Source organism: Filicampus tigris, chromosome 1 (genome assembly GCF_054856515.1).
Source record: "Filicampus tigris isolate MCC_2025a chromosome 1, RoL_Ftig_1.0, whole genome shotgun sequence".
NCBI classification, from domain to species: domain Eukaryota; kingdom Metazoa; phylum Chordata; class Actinopteri; order Syngnathiformes; family Syngnathidae; genus Filicampus; species Filicampus tigris.
Window position 1 is genome coordinate 8,291,627 of NC_141217.1, and position 25,087 is coordinate 8,316,713.

Sequence of the window (25,087 nt, forward strand, 5' to 3'; positions counted from 1 at the left end):
TTACAAGGCCGTAAACAAATGGAGGCCAGTATTGTCATGTCTTATTTGGGGGAAACTAAATTAACCCTTGTATGGTGTTCGGCTCTGTGCGACCCATGTTCAGTTTTTTTCAAAATGACAAGGCTTACGTGAAACCTTCTCCTCGTGGTGATAAAACACTGTTATGGGATTATCTTTTTTTTATTACATTTTATTTAAAAAAAAAACGAGCGGCACATTAATTAATAAATGTGATCTTGTAAGAATCGATGAAGTGAGCGAGACGAGAGTTGGAATGTGAACTTGTTTATTCAACAGTGGTCACTGTTTTCATGTCCACGCAGCGGACGTGTGAGAGGTCGGATGAAAGAGGTTGGATGGGCGGGGGCCCAGCTTGCGGAGCGCCTCTTTGAACAGCCCCTGGTGCTGCTTCAAGTACTCCCCCGTTAGGGAGGCCATGGCCAGTGAAAGTGTCGAACTGCAAGGTGAACAGCCAGTAACTCTCAGCCAAAAGTACTGTATTCCGTAACCCGGTGGGGTTTGGTGATCCCGTTGAGCGACTGTTTCACGGCACCTCCGAGAGCGACGTTGCTGGCGTCTGTCGAAAGCGTGAGAGGGGCGCGGAAACGACAGTGTGGTGCCGTTAGCCAATGCCAGTTTGGAGGCGTAGACCCCCTGGCATGCCACAGGTGCACTTGTCAGGGCGCACAACCAGGCCGTTGTCCCTCAGAAGCTGCGGGACGGTGCGGACGTGGCTTCGGTGTTCCTCTTCACTTTTGGAGTAGATCAAGATGTCATCGATGTAGACGCCACAGAGGGAAAGGTTGCCAAAAATTTGGTCCATCATCCATTGGAAGGCAGCGCCACTGTTCCTCAAGCCAAGGGTGGAGTAGTTGAACACGCACGTGCCAAATGGGGTGACGATAGCGGTCTTAGTGATGTCATCTGGATGCACGGGTACCTGGAAGTACCGCTTCAGCAAGTCCACCTTAGTGAACACTCTGACGCCGTCCAACTCGTCAGCCATGTTGGGCAGTGGGTAGGGGTCAGGAACAGTCTGGAGATTTGGACGGCGATAATCCCCACACGGCCTCCAGGACTCATCAGGCTGCTCTACCATATGTAAAGGCCTAGATAGATCAAACCGACGTCGGAAGTCGTGAAGCGTCGTGAAGAGTCGCGAAGCGTCGTGAAGCGTCGTGAAGCGTCGTGAAGCGTCGTGAAGCGTCGTGGCATCTGATTGGTGTAGTGACCACCGTCGTAATCTGTCAGGAAGCGTCTGGTGGGCGTGTCAGCATGTTGAATCGGCGTTGTGAGTCGTGACATTTGGTCACTCTGACTGGCTGTTAGCTAGCCAATCCGCACTGGGAGCGCCGACGGGAAGAGACAAATGCGGATAAACAGCGAGCATGCCTTTGCTGGCTTAATCTTCTTACAAGTACAAGAGCGAGAGTTGACAATAAATATTTCACGATATTGTGTCAAGAACGTAAGGGTTTACTTTGCGCGGGAGTTCATCGTGAGGGAAGAATATCGCTGAATGCACTGTTGACGCCCACGCCGCGGATGTGTAAGAGGTCGGATGAATGAGGTGAAAGAGGCCAGATGGGCAGGGACGGCCGGCCTGCGGAGCGGATCTTTGAACATCTCCTGGTGCTGCTACAATCCAGCAAAGGTAAAGGGCAAATATCAACAATGTTTTCTGTTCATATGACTTGCAATTGGGATGTAGTAAACATCTGTTGAGTATTTTAACAGGAAACTATGTGATTGTGTTGTTTTGAAAACCCAAAACTCTAGCGGGTCCAGCAGACCCATTAACACTGACTGAGTAACAACATTACAAACACCACAAGGGCTGATGACTAAGGCAGAACTAGAGACCCAAGCAAAGAGAAAAAAAAGAAGCATGTTTTTGTTGCAGCTTCTTCCACTGCCGTTTGGTAGCTGCAGAAGCTGCACCATACCACAGTTGGTTTCCGCGAATGTCTCCAAGGTTCATTTCCTCTTTCATTCGCAGAAAGCAGGCGCCATATCACAAATTCATGCCAGTAAACTGATGGAGGTGTTAGATGGCTTATCACAACATTAATGGACGCTTTCAACGGACAATGTTAGTTTAGAGATGAGTCATCACTAAAATAGAACACGAGTAGCTTTCAGAATAAAAGACACCTTGATTCTAATGATAAATAATGTGGTGTTTGAGGTTATCTTATTACACTGTGCCGTATCTTCCTCCTTCTTGCATTTTTAATCAGTGAGAGTGTTGTCCACCAGCTGATCATCTCTGTCCTCTTCCCGTAAGTCATGTAGTAAGTGCTCGTTTCCCACTTGCATAATCAGCCACTCATCTGTCCTGACTGTTACATTGTGTAATACTGACAGAAACATCACTTTGACCCTCTTATCGCTCTCTCTGTCTCTCTCCTCCCCTTCCTGCTCGTACAGCTACGATTCCTTGCCTGCGTGGGTTTTCTCCGGGCACTCCGGTTTCCTCCCACATTCCAAAAACATGCATGGTAAATTGATTGGACTGTCTAAATTGGCCCTAGGTGTGATTGTGAGTGCGGATGTTTGTCTCTGTGTGCCCTGCGATTGGCTGGCAACCAGTTCAGGGTGTCCCCTGCCTACTGCCCAAAGACAGCTGGGATAGGCTCCAGCACGCCCCGCGACCCTTGTGAGGAGAAGCGGTACAGATAATGGATGGATATATATATTTATATATATTTATATATATATATATTTTTTTTTTACCATTATTTTTGTGGATAGAGCATCAGTGTCTGTTAAAACTGAGCATTAGTATTAGTTTTAGCAATTTTCTTGTTGTCCTTGAGTATTTTAACTCATTCACTGCTATTGACGAATTGACTTGTTTTTTCACAGTCCAGCCATTCAATCCCAGGATTTTTTCTTTTTTTTTTTTTCAAACACTAGGCTAAAAAAGGGTCTGAAAATGTCTGGCAGTGAATACCTTAATGAGCAGGGGTGGGTAAAGTATGGCCCTCGTGCCACATACGGCCTGTTCTTTTCTTAATCGGGCGTGCCTAACATGTATGTTATTGCAGTGGACATGTTAAAAAAAAAGTTTGGTTCTCATGAGAACATGTTGCTACATCGACTTCAAGCAAAACTCACAAATTTTATTCACTCTGAGAGACTTGAACCCACAACCTTCACACTGTAACTCAAAAAGATCAGTCACATGGCAGTTTTAGATTGAAGTTTTAAATAGCAAAGACCATATTTGTTTCACAGCCAGTGGGTCAAGTGATGCTTGTAAATTGCAGTCATAAAAATGTCTGTTTGAGCAGGAATTATGCAAAACAGGTCCGTCCTGTTTATTGTGTTTCCTATTTTCCAATGAATGTTGCATTTTTTATGGAAGTGTGGAACTGCCAATGTGGAGTAAAAAATATTGACTAGCAAATACATTCAAACGTACTCTGTACAAACGTAGCATTTTTTTCCCATAATGCCACGGGGTATTGACTTGTGCATGCGTGAGTTAGCCTACATTATAACAATACATTCTAAAATTAAGTAAGTGAACAGTGTTTATTCATAATTTTATGGTTTGATTTTGTCTCCAGTGCATGAGTTACGGTACTTTTCTCATAATGCTACGGCTTATGCACATGCGCAATCAATAGCTGTGGCATCATAGGAAATAAATGCCACGTTGATAGTATTTCGCCTCCAAGTATGTTCGAATGTATTTGCATGTACGTTGGAATGTATTTGCTGTATGTTTGAACATACTTGCGAGTATGGAATGTATTTGCCAGTCAAAAAAATTTTAATATGTCACACTGACAGTTCCGCATATATTTTACATGTAGCTCGCTTGGTATTTTCGCAAGACAACTATCAAATTGTATTTGCAGGTGTAAATTCAGCATGCAGTAGAAAAGAGCAGAGTGAGATTTCAATCAACACAAACAAGGCAAAGCACGGCATTTGCTCATCAACGGATGTGCTCGTGATGCTGTTTTTCATTGCCTCATTAAGCAGAAATGCGTCAACATGTTCTGCTCGCTTAATCTGCATGAAAAGATAGCCGACAGTCATTCTCCTGCAACTGTATTCACACGAAAGTAAGAATTTGTTTTCACATGCGAGCAGTGAGTGACTCAGGCACAAAGAAGTGACTCTCTGCCCCACCTCAGACGCCGGGTCCCACGGGCTGAGGCTTTCCCTGGCACCTCCATGTCCAACGTGTATGGGCAAGGAAGGCGCGAGGAGGTCCATGAAATGAAGGTATCGGGAGTGTTGGCAGATGCGTAAAGGTTTGGAAAAACAAGTGATCTGGTTTCAATCCAGGGAGAATTTCACCCACAGTTCGTTCCATGATGTTTTCCCAGAAAAACAGACAGAAGCTCCTATGTGACAACATGGGAACCAAAGGTCATATGCTCATGTTGGGAATTTCCAATTCAGCGCCACTCTTCTTTGTATATTATTTTTCATTGTTAGTATTTCCATACATGGGGTGGAACAGTGGACGACTGGTTAGCACATCTGCCTCACAGTGCAGAGGTTGAGGGTTCGATTCCGGGCTCCGGCCTCCCTGTGTGGAGCTTGCATGTTCCCCCCGTGCCTGCGTGGGTTTTCTCCGGGTACTCCGGTTTCCTCCCACATTCCAAAAACATGCATGGTAGGTTAATTGGACTCTCTATTGTCACTAGGTGTGATCGTGAGTGTGAATGTTTGTTTGTCTCTGTGTGCCCTGCTATATATTTATATATATACATATATATATATATATTTAGTCTGGCTTTTTATAAATGTGAAAAGTGGCATTTATGGTTGACATAATGTAGATTTAGAGTTTTTGTATTACAGTTTTGGGGCCATGCAAAAGAAAAAAAATACAACTCTACAATGGAAATAGTCAAGAAGAAAATTAGAACATTTTATGAAAATTAAGGGGTTATGTCATTATGACGTCCATTTCCGATTATATCGTCATCATCACATATTTCCGTTATCCATCATTGGTGCTCTTCTATTTGATTGTTGCTCGTAATACTCACTTGAGTTGAATTCTGAAATTGTTGAAATAATAATGAATTAGTTTCATGAAGTACCTTTCAATAGACATAAGAACACCTGTGTGACCTCCATCCACTGTATATTTGTTATTTCTTAGATTGAGACATTATTTGTGATAAATCTTATGAAATGGAGGGAATATATTGGTCTTAAACCCAATGACTTGTATAAAGTAAAGGAATATTGATAGTGTCAATTCATCGGAAAACTGAAAACCTTTTTTTTGCTGCAAAGTTCCACATCATTAGGAAACTTGAATGATAAGCAGAGCATAACACTTATTCGGAAACACTTTTGGATAGACTCGATCTCATTGAAATCCTGCTAAATGCCATTAATGTACACAAGAGAAAAGCAGAGTGAAGCCAAAGTTAAAAATTAGAAGTTCTTAATATTGAACTTTCTTTCTTTTTTTTTGGCCTTGGTTTAGCATTCGTAGTGAGTAGCTTTCCCAGGCCTGGCAGTCTTCTGTGGGAGTCCAGGAAGTGAGTGCGGTAGCTCAGTGTGTCTCTGTGTTTGTCTCCAGGATGCCTGTTGGGTTTCCAAGGTAGTGGGGAGTGTGTTGTCTGAGCCAGGGGTGACCCTGCCTCTCTCTTTGGCCAGTTCCCTGAGCAGCTGATAGGCTGCGGCATTGGGAGGCAGCACTTTGTAGAAAGTGAAAGGTTATGGGAATGGGAGCCTGAAGAAGCCACATTGAAAAGATCAGTCAGTTACATGAAAGAAAAGGTTCTATTGGGCACCTTTGTTTGTCTGTGTGCCGACACATATGATACTGTTTGAAAAAAAAAAAAAAAAAAAAGCAACACAAAACTATACTAGTACGGCCCTACACCTCTGGCATAAGATTTACACAGTACGGACATCAGTTTGAAAGCCGCTTAAAATTAGAAGATCACCAGTCAAATTCACACTCAAGGTAAATGAGTGTCAGCATGCACTTGCCATCATTTCAAGCGCCTATTTTTTTAGCCCAAATAAACTTCAGATGTTCCAGTAGGCTTTTCCTATATTTTGCTTTCTAAGGACCCAGCTCCAGCTAAAGAAAAACAGCACAAGAGCATGATGCTGCCACCACCATGCTTCACTGTAGGTATTGTTCTTTTGGAGATGAGCAGAGTTGTGTTTGCGCCAAACATACCCATCTCTCAATCACATGTGGGAAAAATGTGGTCTGATTCCCACCAGGAAAAGATGATCTACAGTGACTGAGGCTGCTGTTTGGATCACAAATATTGTCTCCCTCCATCTTAACAGATGGAACAACTCAGTATAAAATGAAATTAAAAAGCATAATTTCTGTCATTTTATGTCATTGAAAAACTCTCATGAGCTTGATGTAATTAGTCTGTTGCTTCTGTAACACATGCAGTCATGCCTGGCAGTTGCTCCCGGTTAAACAAGCAGTACCAGATGTCCTTTGACAACTTGTTTTGGAAATAGTTCAAAAATGAAAATCAAACTGGTGATGGCTCTGTATTTATATCAGCATTATTGGTAGAGTATGAAAATAATTAGTTAAAAAGTTAAATAGTTGGCTGGCTAATGACTTTGAGAAGAGGTTACTTTTGTTTCAACTAAAAATGGTAAATGTAAAATGACTCATCATTATGAGGCTACAGTATATATATATGTATATATATATATATATATATATATATATATATATATATATATATATATACTCCTAATTAAAATAAGTTTTGACTAATTTTGAGCCAATTTTTTTTACTTTTAATAATTTAACTGGAAATGTGAAAACAAATTGTCAAAGCAAAGTGAAAGTAGGTTGATTACAGTAATTGAAATGATAAATATGTACTTTCGATCGTTATATTTTTTTAAATTAAAAGACTTTTGATCTTTAAAATAATCCAATGAATAAAAACAAACTCAAAATATTGAAAGACTAAGGCTATACATTTTTTTTTTTTTTTTTGCTAACTGTAACGCACAAGATGAACTCTTCCTGCAAGCATGGATGACTTAATAATAACAACCAAATGGATCACACGTTCCAAAGTTTCTGTTGATGTTTGGGACCAGCCCTTCCGGCAAGCTTTGTGGTGAATAGAGAACAACAAGTTAGACAAGCAGGCTTGCAACTAGGTCAACCAGGTTGACCTGTTTCAGGTTACTCGTCCACATGGAAGAATCTGGGTGGGACTATTGAGTTTCACCTCAAATATTTATGCTAAAGTTCAGCCCAGAACCAGATGATACAAGAAATAGCCTACTGTGGTTCAAAGTGGAGCGTCAACAATGTTATTCGCTTGAAGAGGATACTTCATGCTTATCCACCCCCACGCCCCCCCCGACACACACACACACACAAAATATCAGTCAATATGTACACATGACACACACAGAATATCAGTCAATATGTACACATGACAATAATAAATAGGACGTCATCATCTGGTGATATTAAGTAGAGAACAACAGGTAATAAAACTGGTGAGAACTCATGCAGGCCTTCAAGGAGATGCCGGGGGAGCGCCACATTCCAGTTGGCTTACTCAAAAGTGCCTGACACATGGTCCTGGCGGTCACAGTGTCCTTTAAGGGAAAAGGTCAGCGTCTCCTCCCTCACTGTGAGGTTGAAGACTACAACTTGCAGTTTCTGCTGAGTGAAGGGTGACCGTCCTTGTTGTATTATGAAGAACATATACACAGACTTGGTAGACATTTGAATAGAAATAAAAGTGTGCGCATGTTATTGAAACATTTTTACTGAGACATATGCATGCCTTCAGGGTGGTAGAGACCCACCAGATTCAGCAGGTGTTTCTGTTTGTTTTTTTTTATTTCTAATACCTATCCATCCATTGTGGATCCATACTGATTGTAGATTGCACTGGAGCCTATCCCAGATCATTGGACGAAATGCTGTGTACAGCCTGGAATGGTTGCCGGCCAATAGGGTACATACAGACAAACAACCATTCACATTTACATTCAGTCGCATGCACAATTTAGATTTGACAATGAATCTAACATTCATATTTTTGGAATGTCAAAAGAAGCCAGAGTACAGGAGGCGAGAAGTGTCTCATTTGTATGAGACAGAACTGACTCACCAAAACTAAGTTAAGCATATTGTAATACTTTACCTGTTGTGTATTTTGAAGGAAGAATGCGAGAGAGCTTTTACTCAGGCTGCAGGGAACAGTTTCAAATTGTGGAGAAAACCCACGATATGTCTCCTTTAAGAATCGTTGTTGAGGACACTCAAATAAGAGGGTATGACTGGCATATGGCAATATTTTCAAATTGGCCAATGGGGCAGTTATATTTGCGTCACGCAAACTCTCCCTGGCGACAAATGGCAGCGCAAAGGTGGCATGACACAAAAAAAGAATGATTCTCTGCCCAATAGTTACATTTATATTTTACATGTACATTTTAAAGATGGGTGTTTTTTCTATTTGATACCTTGCCGTTGGAGACGAGTTGAAATAATATGTTGCCTACCTGAGTTGTTGGTGGCCAACTTTTTTTTGTTGTTTTTTTTTACCTAAAAAGACCACTGAATTGTGAAAGAGAACACAGTGTGTATCACTTTCACCAGCAACGATAATGCCCTTATTGAATAACGCCTCAGTGTGGAGAACAAGACGCCACTATGCCATTTCCTTCTTTTGCAATCACCACGAGTGTTTGCCTCGATGCACGCGCGCCTAGTCACCTGTGATGTGTGATTGCATGTGAAGAATACGATTAAAGTGTTCTACCATTGCACTTTGCCTCTCTTTTTAATCCCCTCTTCCTCTTTGCCTTAGCAAATATTTGTCATACCCTCCCCACCCATGCGCTTTCCCATTAAGCCCCACCTCCATGCCCCCTCCTCCCTTCCTCCACACAAGCACGACACACACGCGCGCACACGCACACACACACACACACATATGCTGGGTTCCCGTAAAGATGCAGCCTCAAACACTTCCCCATTCCTGAAAGACGTATAAAGAACTGTGATGTGGCAACACTTCAGCTTCTGCTTGCTTGTGCTGACACAGTGTACGCGCGCGTGCATGTAGTGTTGGGGGGGGGGGGGGGGGCGGGGCGTTGGGCACGGGGACGGCATGTATGTGTTTGGAAATACAATGCTGGGCAGCGATGTTGATAAATCTGAAAATGGGCTGTGGCGCATTGTAATTTGTCACTATCGGAAGTGATGAAGGAGATGACTTGCGTTTAACCTTCCTGTTATGTCAAATTGACGTGCTTTTTTAAGTAAAAAAGAGAAATCGATGAAATATATTATAAAATGTGTAATTTAAAACAGCATATCCCTTCTTCTGTTGGCCCTCTTTCCTTTTTATAGACCATTTCAAGGTCTCAGAATTACCCAGAATGCACTGCCACGCATCCATTTTGGATGTCTTGCTCCGCTACCACTTCATATGTTATTGTCCAGCGAAGCAAGGACGATGTTTACCATGCCTACTACGTGTGTGGTTGTTTGCTGTACAAATCGAGGGGGAAATGGCGGGAAGGGATTCTACAGACCCCCGAAAGTGATCACAAACCAGGAATTTCACGCCCAGAAAAAAAGTGAAAGACAAAGACGACTGTGGCTGGCTGCAATAAACAGAGCCAACCTACCAAACTCCGACTATGTTCGAATTTGCTTGGATCACTTTGTCACAGGTAAAATATTCTCTGCTGAAATACGATCGCTCTTTGTTCGATTCTTTAACGGTAGTATTTTTATCGCATTAGTTGGACTATATATCCTGCTAAAAAAAAAAAAATTTAAAAAAAATGTGACTGTCCTATAGTGTGGTGTGTTCATGTTGGTCTTGCTAGTTGCCCTGCGAGTAGATGATGAGACCAGCGCCAAAACAAAACAAAACACAACCATGTCGGTTTGTTGTTGTTTTTGTTTTTTTTTAAAGATGGGTATCCCATTTCAAAATGACCTAACCAGAAAAGTGATTTAATGTCAAGCATGTATCATGTGTGTTTGTGTTGGTCTTGCTAGTTGCCCCGCTAGTAGCTGATGAGACCAACACCAAATCAGAACAAAACCATGCCAGCCTATGCTGTTGCTGTTTCAGCAGGGAAGTGATGATTAATCCAAATGATGGAACCAGAAAAGTGATTTCATGCCAGTCGAGCATGTATCGTGAACTAGGCTCCGAGAGTCTCTCTGAATGAAGCCCTTTTGCTCTCACAACCTTTCGGTCACCATCATCTAAATTGTAAACACACATCGCGAACCCAGCTAGACACAAACCTGTCATATGCCTCCATATTTTTATAATTCTGGAAGTCCTTCAATTCACGGAATGGGCTTGGGTGGAAAATGAGGTAGTGGACAAAATCGATGTAAGTCACAATGGGCAGTGCTTGCTTGTCAGTAATCCAGTCCCTCTGTTGAAGTTTGTATGGGTCCAAATGACAGATCAAGCGCAATTTGTCGGCATGCCGCACACTAGCCTGCTTGCTCAAAGTCTCTGTATTTCTCCATCGCAACAGACGGTTTCAATCCACTAAAAACGGAGTCCAAGTGACCAGTTTACATGTTTGCAATGAAAAGGCGGGATTGCCATCCAAAATAGACGATCGCATGGGATTGTGGGACATGTTACTATTTTTTTTTTAGCACATACCTCGGAGGGGTCTATTATCAATTTTGTAAATTATTTTTCAATTTTAATCCATACCAATTGGATATATAACTGATTATAGTTGGAGTTAACCTGTCTTGAGCCTGTAAGGCAAGTATATCACACTTTTTACACTGAAATAATGATGATGTGAACTCAATTAACACAGATTTTCTCATTCAGTTTGAGCTCTGGGCCGATTGAGTTGAACACAAAGCTATTACAGTCAGCCCTATTACAGTTATATATATATATATATATATATATATATATATAGTTAATTACAGTACAGTAGTCATCGTTTTCAGTCAGTTTGTTAGTGAGTTAGTCAATCAGCCAATTACCTAAATAGCAGGTTTAACAGTCATTTTAGTTCCTGTGAGTTTTCAGTCAATTTGCTTGTTAGTGAGTGAGAAATTCACCAAAATAGCTAGACGAAAGGTATCGTTTGTTGTGCTTTTTTGTTTACCTCTATGTAATGCAAAGTACTGTACTTTGGAGTGTTGTGCCTGAACAACTTAAATGAGGGAAATTTCATTAATTTGTTCATATTTTGTGCCAAAGTGAACTGAACGTAGTGTATTTTTGCTTTGTGAACATTTCTGTGAATGAGCTCATTCTGGAGCCAATGCATGGTTTTTGAATGGCAGTTCAGTTTTGTTCAAGAGGGCCAGGTTTTCTCTTGTTAGTCTACAAGGAGAAAACAGCTAAACACATTATAAATTTTCCACCTTAGTTAGGTGGAAAAGGTCATTATTTGACAACCCCAGCCACCAACAGTCGCACGGTGTCATCATCAAACAATCATCAAAATGCGATGCATGCTTGGAGTGGGGGTAAGAAACTACAACAAAGCACGATGATTTTTTAAAATCAATTAGGAACTAAGAACTGAATTAGTTCATCTTAAGATTTGTGAGCTGAAATTTGAACTAGCTTGCATAGAAGATTCATTTTCTCAATTGCACAGGCAATAAACCATGTATGTGAAGCATTATAAAACTTCAAGTAAAATTTCAACAATAGAGCAGAGCCAACAACATTCCGTTTGATGTGATAATCATGTTTGCTTGGCCACTTGTTACTTGGCAGGATTCTTGGGGCGGAACCATAATTGCCCTATAGGCAAAGTAATAATTGCCATATAACGGTCACACCCTTTTGAGCTGTCAAAGGGACACTTGGATGAGCTTAACATTGACACTTATATAAAAGGTTTGCATGTAAAAATGACATCAGTACTAAAATTCCCCCCCCCCCCCCAAAAAAAAAAGACTGTAGTGATTTAATGGCTTTTTTGTGATTAGATTTACGACAAATTGGCACGGCCCCTTTCGGAGCTCTCAGCGGTCTACGTCACGGGAGAGAGGCAAGCTGGTAATAAACCAGCGACTGATCGCCACCAAAATGCAAATGCACATTACTACTCTTGTCCACTTCAACCTGTGAAAGTGTAAAAGTGTTCTGTACAATAGTTTGGATTTATTGACATCAAACATGATCTCATCATGATCACCTCCACATAATCAAAAATACCGTGTCGATCACGTCTCCTTACACAGGCTGAAGCAGACAAGAACAGGAATGCGCACACGAACCCCGACTGTTTATATTTCGGACATTTAACTATGCTAAACTCGTGTCAACTCTCATGAGGCAGACGTCGGCTGGGAGCGAGCAGCAGGCAGTCATCAGGCAAGCATTTTGACAGTACAACATTAGCTCCTTACTGTCCGTCCAGCTTGCTTCTTCATGTCGCCGAGTTGCCTCCCAAGCAGTCGCGTACGTTGTCCAACACTGTTTGCAGCCACCAGCTTCGGCGTGACAGTGAAGCGGCGTGAGAGTAAGGTAAAACCTCATCAAACAAGCGTCAATGTTCAGTGAACAAAAAGTTCGAGCGAGGAGGCTGACTGACTCCACAGCCGAGTGTGGCCGCATTGGAACGTACCGTTTCGGCTGTTACGTTCCAAATTGGACGGCGTGTTGTAGGTGGAAAAACTGTGGCCATTCCTCATCCAAATTAATGTGCACGTCTCCTCATTCCCACTTCAGTCTCTGTAAATATCCTGAATGTTGTTAAATGCACTCGCTCATCCTAACCGTGATCAGCAAAGAAGCAGTGTTTTTTTTTTTTTTTTTTTTAAGAAAAGAAGCAGTGTACGCTCGTCCCAGCACAAATCTATGTAGCTCCGCTCACTTCCACATTTCCTCATCATATAAATCGGCCCCGGAGAGGTTAATCCTTTAGATATGTTGAAGTGGTCATTAGTAAGGACGTCCACATAAATTCTGGTGCCAACTGATCACCGTTTTTGGACGTTATAAGCAATAAAAGTACAATGATTTCCAATGAATTTGTAAACGGTTCCTCCAGTGACTACGACCGAACAAGGATAGAACGGTAGGGGGCGCGACCATTCTCCTCATTAACAAGAGGCGTTATTTATGGAGTCACTTATTTCCTAATTTCTCCAAAATGAATGGATAAAATAGAAAACGACAAGTCTTTTCATTTTCCTGATCAAAAAATATATTAAATGAACTTGTTAGTGAAAACATGGCCATCCTAGCCCAACCATCCCTTTAATTGACAAACTAGGGGCTGATGGGAGAGCTGACAGGTAGAGAAACAGGGCATGAAATTAATCACATAATAGCTCTCAATGAGGATTATAGGTTTAGACATAGTTCCTAATCATGTGATCTGTATTTGTTTGTCGGTTATGTTGGAAGTGGAGAAGGTCTTCAGTCTCTTGAAAGTCTTAAGGTCCCTTGAAACGGAAAAACGATGTAGACTGGCTCATGTTTGTTTTCGTGTATTTGTTTTTTCTGTGTAACTTTAATCAGATTATATCAGATCTGTTATTAATTTTCCAGTCTCCTTAGATTTCCTAAATTGAGCTCTAAAAAGTTGACAGAGTGAAGAGAATGCAGTGGCAAAGACATATCACAATGACCAAGTGGCCGTCATAAACAACTATGATCCCCTCTCAAATCAAATCGTTCTCATTACCTAGCTGTGCCAATTCAATCACTTAATGACCCGGAATAGTTGACCGCATGGCTTGCTTAAGATAAAAAACAGCATTGACTTTGCCAAACATTAGCCTCAAGGATAGATAGCGGTTAGCATGGCAGGAGTCCAGAATCCTATTTTGTTTGTGTATGTGTGGATAATATAAGACAGCTAAATTAAATATATGTACAGTCGGCTACTGTCTGTAGAGAACTTTTTTTTTTTTAACATTTTAAAGCTTACCTTCAACAAAGTGTTCAGAATGAATATAGACGTATGAACCGGGTATCAATAGCAGGAGTGAGATCACTCTTGCTGATTTGTGAAAGCCACAAACTCTCCTCCATTTTCTTTTTTTTTTGTGTAACTATTTTTGTTGTGTGCATGCGTCATACGCTTGCGCATAACAAGGACATTCAGGGTGCTTTCACAACACTGAAACTTGCATACAAACACCACTCCGTTCGGCACATTAATCGTTTTGGTTCGATTGTAATGTTTTTATGATCGTGAGAAGCCAAAATTGAAATTAAATTTCGATTACTTGCCCAGCTCTAGTCTGTCATGTATTTCTGCAGCTCACAATAAGATCAACATTTGTAGGTGATGACAGATGAAGTCATAAGGAAATAGTCTTACTTGTATCATAGTCCTTGTATCACTTTAGTAAGGAATGAACTCAGGCCATGAAATTCCTTGACTGGAGAAATCAGGCTTCCCTGGCTGTGAGCCAGCTGGTGGTAACTAATGAGTAGTGAGGGTGTGTCAGGAGTTTATGGCTTTGGCTGACTGCTCTCCCTGGATTTTTCCATCCGGCTGTTTGGTAAGAGGTCATTAATAGTGGCGGAATGTCATTGTCTGCAGTTTATAGTTGCGGCGAACTCGGAAAGATTCAAAAACAGGATCTGACCTTCACTCTTCCCTCTGTGTGTGATGTCGCTGGAATGCACAATCGGTTGTCACAGAGGTTCCAGCGTGTTGAAATGACCTGTTACTACAATGGAAGTTACAATTCTGCTGACACTAGTAGCTTTTAAATCAACAATAAATGTTACATAATGTTATAATTTGCAGAGTTATCCTGTCCAAAATAGAAACCCAGCCAGTAGAGGTCTGACAAAAACATCCAAAAACCTCAGCTACCAGAATAATACTGTGTAAAACGATATTATGCTATCTGGTCACGTGACGTTGTGAGGCACAAATAATTGCATTTAGAAGTGAGACAGTCATTCGGATCTCATCTTCAGGAACATGTGACCAAGAGCCTCGTTTGCATGTGATAACCTTTGAAATGTTAGCAAGTATCACTATAGCGACATCCTCTTGCCGAGTGTTTAGCGATTTAGGTTAATTAGAAAAAAAAAATAGGAGCGGAATAAGAATAGATTGCTTCTTTTAATGCAGGTTGTCAAGTGTGCTGTAATTAAACCTATTCTGGTACATCAAAATAATAATAGGGCTGCAAACAGTGAAGCCTGTTTCCCATGGACCCTATTTTTCATTTAAATGATCATCAAACTTTGAGTGACGCTATGCGCCACCACTTTTAAAGTAACATAAATTGTGCATGCATCACCAATCTGTGTATTTCAGTGGCATCAAGCTTGCATGGAGAGTGTATGACCAATCTGTGCATTTTTGCTGGACTCACACTGACAGATACCTGAAATGTAGTGGATTTCTATCCACATTTGAAAGAGGCCTGATTCTGATCTGAAACTCTTTAACTCCATGCCTTTTTTCTCTACATTGCCATGATCTCAGGGAATTGAGTTTGGGAGAACTAAAATGCTTTCAATGCTAAAAATATTTCCACCATGGTGCACACGCTTGCAAAAATGTGTGCGTTTTCGGGCATGTTGAAGGCTGCCAAAAAGACAAATAATTTGTCATCAATTTGAGATTTTCCTAAAAAACAGATTTTTGTGGTCACCAATATTTTTTATTTAATAATGTCACAGCAAAATATAGAATATATTAAGAACATTAAAGAGAAAAAAGTATAATAAAATCATCATGACAAAATAAATCAAACAATTTAATACTTGCACGAGGCCATGATTTATTCTGTCTTATTCTGACTTATAAATGGCAACAGGTGGAGAGACATTTTGACTGTACCTTCTGCCATCTAATTGAAGAACATTTCATTGTTCTACCTGTCATTATACGTCACTGGTATATATAATGAACGAAGATACATTTGTAAATAATGAAAATTAATTTTCAACTTAAGTGAAATTGACACCCAAGATTATCCCTCACCATAAACCGGAATTGATTTCTACAAAAATTCAGAAATTTTGATGAATGAAATACAATGATATCCACAAAGCTCCTTCACCTTGATCAAATAGACCAAAATCGTCTTACACCACCTGCGCCACAACTTAGACCTGCTTCCAGTTGGTCTAAAGTTTAGTCTACTTTCAGCCACCAAATTGGTGGCGTGTAAAAGAAAATGCCCTTGGTCCGCCCAGTATGGTGCAGCACCATCTGCCGAATTCCCCAATTAGACTAAAAGAGGTTTACACCGCCACGAAAATCGAGATGTGTCAGTTTTTACCCCCAAGCGCAGGTGTGCTGCCTACGAAAATAGAGCCCACTTAAGACCCCAAAAGTGGAAATTGTCTCTTTCAAACAGCCACTACCAAATGTGGCTATTCTCGTTAACAAGATGGCGTGGAGGTGCAAAAGCGTCTGCCACTACAACCCAACACACAACCATGCGCGCACACGCACTGAGGCGCTTCAAACCTGCTCAAGTCCCTGCTTCCTACCTGAGGAAGGAGTCAAGAAGGAGAGCAGGGTGACTCTGACCCACTTCCATCCTTTCACGGCTCACATCCTGCCTCTCTTCCCCTGTGTCGCTGTGACATGCACAGACAGACGCACACACGCACGCACACTCACTTGACTCACACTTAAGGGAGAGAGGTCACTGGCTAACTGGGCCAGAGCACTTGTGTAACAGGCTTATTACAAGCACAATTGTTGGGTATGAGGCAGGGTTGGAGCTGTGGACTGGAAATTGAAGGCAGATCAACAACATAACAGGGAGATGGTGGCTTCACTACTGACCCATCAACAGCCAGTTGTGAGATTCCCGCACCCCTGTGCTTGTTTTGCTCGTGCATCGTCATCATTTTGCAGGCAATTAAAAAGGACATGAGATTTAGGCTGAGAGCGCAAATTAAGCACAGCGATTGTGCTTTACAACTGTCACGTGACACACTATACAGTGGATCCTTCAAAGTCCAGTCCAATCTAGTCCAGGATGCTGGTTGAATTCCAAGTTGCTCGAAATTTAACATTCATTTTCCTATAGGAAATTGTTGCCATCATTAAACCTAAGCTAACCAAACCGATTTAAGTCATATTTTGCCTTTTCCAACTACAAGTATTATGAGTTCATGTGAGTAATGCAACTAAAGAACAGTAAACTACTCGCCCTTGAAAGGAAGTCTGTTGCCCGCAGTAGAAGGGCACCGGGAAGGTTTTCGCAGAACGACACTGTCACTCAGTTTTATTGTTTAGTGCTGAAGGTGTCGTATACATATATGGACAGTACAGTGTGTCTGTCAAAAGGCAGCATAATAGCACATCTTGAGCTTTGTTGATATGTACTGTGAAATAAATTGGTAGGTAGAGTGATCTAGTCATGAAATCGAAAACAGAAACATAAATCACTTTTGAACTTTTTGACCTTCAGTGAACCTCACCTCATTGCTGCTGGATCAAATGTATTTGTGTACAAACCATACATTTGGGGGGATTCTTACGTTAGGATGTAAAGTCCGATTTTAAATTTTGAGGCTGGTTGAACTCCAAAAGGTTCCGCGTACAGGAAAAGGAATGAGAGTTCCGTGTACAGGAAAAGAAATGAGACATATGTGATGAGGCCAAATGCATGGCTTTGCCTTGCACTGAATCATACCCCATTGACAACGGCTTCAGGGGGCAACTCACAAATTGTTTTTTTTTCTTCATTTGATGCCATTGCAGCAAAAACAATAGGATGGCGTGTTTCCTGTGGGACATGATCTGTTGCTGACAGACTTCACCGGCATTGACCTTTGTTTCTGTTTGATGACCCCCACTATCCCCACTGAGGAATGTGTCGTACTTGCAAGTCAACACTATTAAGCATAAAAATAACAGGAAGACTGCGGGGGGGACATTGGTTTTCCGGTAAGGAAAGACCGACAATTGGAAAGAGGAAAATTGGGTAATGATAATATGTTTGCTCCAATGTGATGTCTTACCGCGAGGGTTGTCGGCTTTCATTTACAGCTCCAAGGGCCCCTTTTTTTTGTTCCCAATGCAAGTCTAGCATAAAGGCGCACTCTAACTGTGCACATGGGTGGAGTTTTCTTTCTTTTGTATAATGCTAGACTTTGCACAGGTAGAATTGGCCGTTATGGCGTGTTTGCGCCATTGTAAGATGGAACCTAGTAACCCTAACCCTAACCCCGGCCAATCATAGCTGCATCCCTCATCTGCATTAAAATCAGGGTGGCCGGAGTGCGCGCTGTGCTTGACATTGCGGAAGCAGTAACAGACTTGCTGGGGTCCGTGCTTAACATTGACAGGTAAACTGCAAGCTCTCCCCTTGCGGATGATGTAGTCGGCCGCACATGTGACGTGGGCAGTTGAGAGCACTTTGCACTCACGGCCGTGCGTCCGTACGTGACGCCAAACCTAATTGTGCCGCACGGACGAGGCGGTGCTATTAAGATGTTAATGGTTCTAATTGGTTCAATGAATTGAGTTTTACAAGGATTCAGAGGGATTGCCCCACGTTGTTGTCATACCTTTGAATGAAATAGATGACATCCACCACACACATCCGCGGAGCGCTGAATCGGTCTGCCTGGGCCTCGATCAAATACAACAAAATCGCATTACACCACCTGCGTTACGAGTCTGGTGCGCTTTTAAGCAGAGCTGGGCATTCCGTCCAGCCGGCGGAGCGGTCCGTCTATCCGCCTATGACGGACGCACATTTTGTAGGCGATAAACGATAGACGGGAAACGCAAAAATAAAGCCGGACTAAGCATAGGCGGAAGTGCATTATTTTTCTTCGCCTTATGTATCGCCTCGAGGGGTATCAGCGGCAGCCGAGCAGTACAGATAAGGGTTCCTAAACACATTCCATTACACATTGGCCACGGTGAGTCTTCCATTTCACATTTCGCACAGGGACAGGAGCGGGAGAGGTTGGTCGACGGAAGCGCTAATGGAAGCGCATTTAAAATGATAGACAGACCGACCGATAGGCCATTACTATTTGATCCGGCTTGACAAAAAGGTGGATAGGTGTCCAGGCTGCAGAGGGATGGCGATAAACGGACGGTCAAATTTTAGTCAACTGCCCACCTCTGCTTTTAGGTACTCTAAAATAATGTCTAGTTTTTGTCACCAAATTGGGAGATGCTCTGGGTGCCGCGGCAGTACGTCACCCGGAATGCCCAGCGAGGCATAGCGCATCTGTCAAACTCATACGTGTTGCAAACACGCTAGGCAAGACTTGCCCCGGCACCAAAATTAAGGTGCACCTGTTTTTATGCTGAGCACACAGGCACCTAACCTACCAAAATAGGCCCACTACAAAGTACTATAACTTGAGCCATCACCTTACCATGGCGGAAGGGTTTGTGTGTACTAATGATCGAAGGTGCTCAGTTATTGGTGGGGCCACCATAAAATAGGCCCCAGGAGAGGGACCAGTCAACATGCCTCAGGACCCTTTAATGATGACAAAACTCGACCAACTGCGGTCAAAATGAGTTGTTGTTATTTTTTTTTTAATTAAAACAGTTGTGTTTTGTCCCTCACAGATAGGAGAAGAAACTTTGACAATATAAGAGAAGCTTAAAATAGAGTTCTTCAATGTGGAGAGGAGCCAGATGAGGTGGCTCGAGCATCTGGTTAGGATGTCTCCTGGATGTCTTCTTGGTGAGATGTTCCGGGCACATCCTACTGGGAGGATGCCCGAGGGAAGACCCTGGACAATGTCTCCCCACGGGCCTGGGAGCACCTTGTGGTTCCCCTGGAAAAGCTGGACGAAATAGCGGGAGGGAGGGAAGTCTGGACGTCCCTGCTTAGGCCGCTGCCCTAGCGACCCAACCCCAGATAAACAGAAGTTGTGCAGATTAGTTTAGTAGTGATTAGCACGTGTGCCACACACTTGAGGTTCTGAGGTTGATTGTCAACATGTGCCCAGCGAGTGGCTGGTAACCAGTCCAGGATGTACCTTGACTCTTGCCCGAAGTCAGTCGGGATAGGCTCCAGCTAAGCTACCACCCAAATGCGGACACGTGCTATAGAAAATACTTAAACCCAGAGCTGTCCCTCATACGAGCAACGTGTTGCAAGTAAAATTATGATGATATAAAAAAATAAGATGGTAATTTGTCAAAGACCAGCCAATGGCAGGGCACAAACAGCATACAGCCATTCACACTTACAGAAAATTAAGAGTCTTCAATTAACTCATTCAATGCTAGACTATGTTGAAAAATTGCACTTGCCAGCCATTTTTGACCATTTTTACTCATTTTTGAAGGCCTACAGAAAATTGAGTTCTGTAGCTATATAAACATGGAAACTGTCAAAAGAGTGCTTTGATCCTCCTCTTTCATCAGAAAAAAGTATGTTTCTACCCTTTACCATTCTTTAGTAAAGGGCAGTTGAACATTGGTAAATTTCTTGAAAATAGTCATTTCTAAGAAAGATTTTGAGGAAAAAAAGCTTTTTGTGAAAGGACGCATTTCAAGCAGAACTTTCACTTCAATGCTATTTTTTTTAATTTCATTTGTTATACCTCAAATATCTAAATGCTTTATTACATCATAAAGAACACAAAAATGGCAATTTAATCGCAAAATAATTTTATTGCAAGACACTGCACTGTGCACGTTCACGTTGACGCTTCTAGAAGGCGTCGTCACTTTTACCGTTGATCGTACATTGACACTCGATCATAATTCTGGGGAATTCAATTCAATTTTCCACACGTATGGCAGTCACCACGATCGCGTGCACATTATCCCTTTCCTTTCAAACAAAGATGATGATGGGACTGTGTCGCCTTTTTTTGATTGGTAAAAATATATTTGAAAGTCTTGATACTGGAGACCAGTGCCAAGCCCTTTATTATAGTTTTATTTAAAAAAAAAAAAAAAAAACAACTAAAAACGTATTAATACATCATGGCATCCACAAACAACTGTACATTGACTTATTCTGCAGATGTATTTATACTTTTTTGCATCAAAAGAGTTAACCTACTGTGCATGTTTTTGGAATGTGAGAGGAAATCGGAGCACCCGGAGAAAACCCACACAGGCATAGGGAGAACATGCAAACTCCACACAGAAAGGCCCGAGCCCGGAATCAGACCCTGAACCCTCTGCACTGTGAAGCGCATGTGCTAACCAGTCGTCCACTGTGCCGCCAGAAATAAAACAAAAATAAAAATGAGCTCAATCATAGGCATGGGGTATGCATCCATCCATTATCTATACCGCTTCATATGGATGGCTGGATGGATGTATAAAAGTATAGGTCCTGTTCGCTCATTCCCACCACCGTCGCGGCGCAACGCTGCCTTGTTTACAGCTGGGTGTTTTGGTGTGTCTCTTTTTCAGCCTCTATTAATTTCTTTCTTTCTTTTTTTTTCTGACAACCTGCTGTTCCTGTGCCTTTTTGGGGACATTTTTGGTCCGTTTTGCAACGTACAGAAAAGCGCCAAATAAATCGGACTTAATATTAATATCATTATTAATATTATAATTGATATTATTATTAATCATAATAATCATCATCATCATCACAAGGAAGACCCGTAATAAGTATGTCTTGTTTTGTTTTTCTGTCCTTCACGTCATGGCCGTACTGAGCTCAATGCCTTGGGCATTACTGACATCTAGGGGTGGAAATAGCGAACTGCAGATGTACACGAGTTTCTATTGACATAGGACTTCAAATTTAATAGCTTATTCTCTCTTATGGTCGTTCCTTGTTTTTTTTTTTTTTAATATAAAAAATGTTGAGTGTCTGTTCGGTTCGAGGCAGTATTTCAGTATCAGAATCATGAGAATCACTATTCGCAAATGCATCAAGTAGACACACAGGAATTTGACTTGGCAAACAGTGTTGAAAAACATCAATTCATTAAAAATAGGACTAAACAAACAGACAATGAGTGCACATGAGCTGCAACAAATCATCAGCCACATAGCATAATTGCCCAAAATAAGAAAAATAGGCTGCTCAAAGCATTTCATGACCACTGATGTAAGGGCGATGGGCCTGTAGACAATGAGGTCAGTGCTGCTGTTCATTTTCGGCACTGGAATAATGATGGATAAGTTAAAACAAGCCAAGACTTTACATAAAATGACTGATTTGTTAAAAATGTCCATAAAAACAATGCGAACTGACTAGCACACAACTTTACAGAGACAGGTAAAATCCCACCCAGGCCACCCGACTCCCTAAAATTATACCAGCTAAAAAGATGGTTTGGTTTACATCCTTCACCTCAAAACTGAATAAACTGAATAAAATACAAATCCATCCATTATCCATACCGCTTGTCCTCACAATGGTCGCAGGCGTGTTGGAGTCTATCCCAGCTGTCTTCGGGCAGTAGGCGGGGGATACCCTGAATTGGTTGCCAGCCAATCGTAGGGCACACAGAGACAAACAAACATCCGCACTCACAATCACACTTAGGGGCAATTTAGAGTGTCCAAATCAACCTACCATGCATGTTTTTGGAATGTGGGAGGAAACCGGAGTACCCGGAGAAAACCCACGCAGGCACGGGGAGAACATGCAAACTCCACACAGGGGGGCCGGGGCAGAGATCGAGCCCACGACTTCTGAACTGTGAGGCAGACGTGCTAAACAGTCGACCACCGTGCCGGAAAATATTAATATATATATAAATATTTTTCAGCGGCGGCACGGTGGTCGACTGGTTAGCACGTCCGCCTCACAGTTCAGAGGTCGTGGGTTCGAGCCCGGCTCCGGCCTCCCTGTGTGGAGTTTGCATGTTCTCCCCGTGCCTGCGTGGGTTTTCTCCGGGTACTCCGGTTTCCTCCCACATTCCAAAAACATGCATGGTAAGTTGATTGGATACTCTAAATTGCCCTTAGGTGTGATTGTGAGTGCGGATGTTTGTCTCTGTGTGCCCTGCGATTGGCTGGCAACCAATTCAGGGTGTCCCCCGCCTACCGCCCAAAGACAGCTGGGATAGGCTCCAGCACGCCCCGCGACCCTTGTGAGGAGAAGCGGTACAGATAATGGATGGATGGATATTTTTCAGCAAACATTAGGGGAAAAAAAGCTGGTTAGGCAGTATAGTAACTAATCAGGTAATTCCGGTATGAAATACTGCCCCAAATAGAACGCTCAGCAAAATGTTTTTATTTAAAGCCAAATAAAAAATGAACGACAGAGAGAGATGGTAAGCTATTAAATTTGAAGTTATGTGTCAACAGAGACTTGACAGAGCCCCCAGTCTATCTATGTGCTGTGCGCTTTTTCTATCCCTAGATGTCAGTAATGCCAAAGGCATTGAGCTCAATGGCCATAACGTGAAGGACTGAAAAACAAAACAAGTCACACTTATTATTAATATTATTACTACTACTAGGGCCCGAGCAGCGACCGCTGCAAAGTCCCTATTGTTTTTGTAGGCATTAATTTTATTATTATTCTACTGCTATATGTCATATTTGGGGCCCTAAACATGCACAAAAACTCACCAGATTTTCCACACTGATCGGGCCTGGCGAAAATTGCAATGTTTCAAAGTCGTCCTAAACGATGAAAACAAAATGTCTCTGTAGTGAGTGGGAAAACAAAATAGAATTCCAGCCCGTTTGACCTTAGCGTACGAAAATGGGCAGGCACAAGCATCCAGAGATGTAAAAAAAAGTCCATTGCAGCCATAGTCTAAAGCAGTTATTTTCAAACTCTGTGCCGCAGCACACTGGCGTGCCGCGAGATATTGTCAGATGTGCCGTGGGAAATTATCTGATTTGTGATCTTGTGCGGTCTAGCGCCTGGCAGCGTAATCATGTAGTTACATTGCAGTACTCTACCACAGCAGCAATCCTTAATTACTCCTCTGGACATACTCCAAAAAACCCAAAACTTCACCTGTACGTAAATAGTCGTGACCTGAAGACATCTATATGATAACATTTTGTTATACATATAGCGCCACCTATTGACGACCAAAATTGTAATTTTTTTAGTGTTGACCATTTTTTTTTATAATGCAGGCTTATCATATAAGTGGCAATGTTCATCCCACCCAAGTGTCCCTTTAATCTTCTTCCCCTGTCTCTGAAGGACAGGCCTTACATCTTGTGTAGAAAACTCGTTTTGGCCGAGCGTTTGTTCCATTTTGTCATCGTTAAAGAGTCCTGAGACATGTGTTGTCTGGTCACTCTCCTGGAGCCTATTCTATTTTACCTGGTTGACCCCACTATCAGCTATCCCACTTCTGATACCTAATTTGTTGTGGAACTTTCAGCCCTTAAGCGCATCAAATAAAATAGTCTGAGGGGAAAAAAAATTGCCTTTTGGGTTTTTTTACATTTGAAGCTTCAGATATAAAGTCGGACAGAACAGTCTTGGCTTCTGTATGAGAGAGTGAAGGAAAATAGATATGGGAAGATTCTTACGAAGGCAGTGATAGGAGGTGACTATTGACAGGAACAAAACAAAGAGGTACTTGTCCTGTCTTGAGCAGCATTCAAGGTCGCCTTGTTCTGGCTTGCTAAATAATTATTGTTCTGGCTTGCTAAATAATTATTATTAAATAATAATTATTTTCCATAATACGATCCATCCAGTCATACAGTTATCTACGGTAACTATAGATCCACCCACAATATAGGGGAGAAGGAAAGGCCCAGGTGGCAATCTACGCAAGCAAATAGGAATCGAAATATCTAGGTCCAGCATATTGATAAAAGGTGAGTAGCATTCTATGCAATCATTTAGTTGATTTGCCAACATTTTTTCTAATGCAATGTATTCTTTGATTAGATTTAACCATATCTTAGATTATTTTTCCAATTTAGCAACATTGTTTTCTTAGCGATAACTAAAGTAACAAGTATTGGTTGTGTGTGTTTATTTGGGTCTGTTGCCTCTGTAACACATGCAGTCAGAGGTGGAATCCTGCATTCCAAGCATAACCAATGTCCTAAAGCTTTGAACCGGTGTGGATTCACACATAGCATTCCCTCTACTTAGCACTTCAACTTTCGTGCCCTCAGTGCAGTGCAGATTTTTCAGAAGCATTCATAACAAATTAAAAATGAAACAACACAGCCATATCGGCAGAAAGACGCATTGTTTCAAAGATATGAGTTGCCTCGGAGGCTTTGT

At 41.9% G+C, this 25,087-nt stretch overlaps 1 protein-coding gene across 1 annotated transcript in view; it reads left to right on the forward strand.

Annotated features, from left to right (window-relative positions):
• The first annotated feature begins 1,372 nt into the window (after nucleotides 1-1,372).
• LOC147152659 (glutathione synthetase-like) overlaps nucleotides 1,373-25,087 on the forward strand; it is a 43,959-nt gene continuing 20,244 nt past the window's right edge. Inside the window, exon 1 of the mRNA XM_086050188.1 lies at nucleotides 1,373-1,654. The gene's annotated coding sequence lies outside the window, so the exon portion shown is untranslated. The remainder of the gene's footprint in view (nucleotides 1,655-25,087) is intronic.